At 46.3% G+C, this 914-nt stretch overlaps 1 protein-coding gene across 1 annotated transcript in view; it reads left to right on the forward strand.

Moving 5' to 3' along the window:
- Positions 1 to 914, forward strand: part of LOC104982782 (tafazzin-like) — a gene marked incomplete at its 5' end in the record, with an annotated part of 6,325 nt that overhangs the window by 5,126 nt on the left and 285 nt on the right. The gene's annotated exons all lie outside the window — the stretch shown is intronic.

Here is a 914-nt window from a genome sequence, read left to right on the forward strand (position 1 = left end):
GGTTAATGGACTTGATTCAGAACCTAAAGTTTGCAAGGTAGGGAGAACCAAGTAGCAATTCAGTCCTCAGGCTGGTTCCCAAGGCAGAGGTGGTCTCTGAAGCTCCCAGTGAGCTGCCGCGAACTACACGTGCTGTGATGAGAAGTGGGAAGGGGGACAACTTGACTGAGTTTGGGGCTCTGGGTGGGAGAAAAGGTAGGAGGATCCAGGGTGGTGGCACTCCTGGCAGAAGGGAAATCCTCTTGAGAGAAAAGCCAGCTCTGTTTAGGGCTCCAGTTTGTCCACAGGTGGTGGTTCAGTTGTTAAGTTGTGTCTGACACTGTGACCCCATGGACTGCAGCACACTAGGCTTCCCTGTCCTTCACTGTCTCCCAGAATTTGCTCAAATTCATGTCCACTGAGTCAGTAATGCTATCCAACCATCTCACCATCTGCCACTCTCTTCTCCAGTCCTCAATCTTTCCCAGCATCAGGGTCTTTTCCAAAGAGTCGGCTCTTTGCATCAGGTGGCCAAAGTATTGGAACTTCAGCTTTAGCATCAGTCCATCCAATGAGTATTCAGGGTTGGTTTCCTTTAGGATTGACTGTTTCCTTTACTTTTTCCTTTACTTTTCCTTGACTACTTTTCCTTTAGGATTGACTATTTACTTTTTCCTTCACTTTTCCCTGACTTTTTTCCTTTAGGATCAAGTCCCTTGATCTTGCAGTCCAAGGGACTTTCAAGAGTCTTCTCCAGCACCACAATTCGAAAGCATCAGTTCTTCAGTGCTCAGCCTTCTTTGTGGTCCAACTTTCACATCTATGTATGACAACTGGAAAAACCACAGCTTTGACTATACAGACCTTTGTTGGCAAAGTGATGTCTCTGCTTTTTAATATGCTGTCTAGGTTGGTCATAGCTTTCCTTCCAAAGG

The sequence above is a fragment of the Bison bison genome, unplaced genomic scaffold, assembly GCF_000754665.1.
Source record: "Bison bison bison isolate TAMUID 2011002044 unplaced genomic scaffold, Bison_UMD1.0 scf7180017860486, whole genome shotgun sequence".
Lineage (NCBI taxonomy): Eukaryota > Metazoa > Chordata > Mammalia > Artiodactyla > Bovidae > Bison > Bison bison.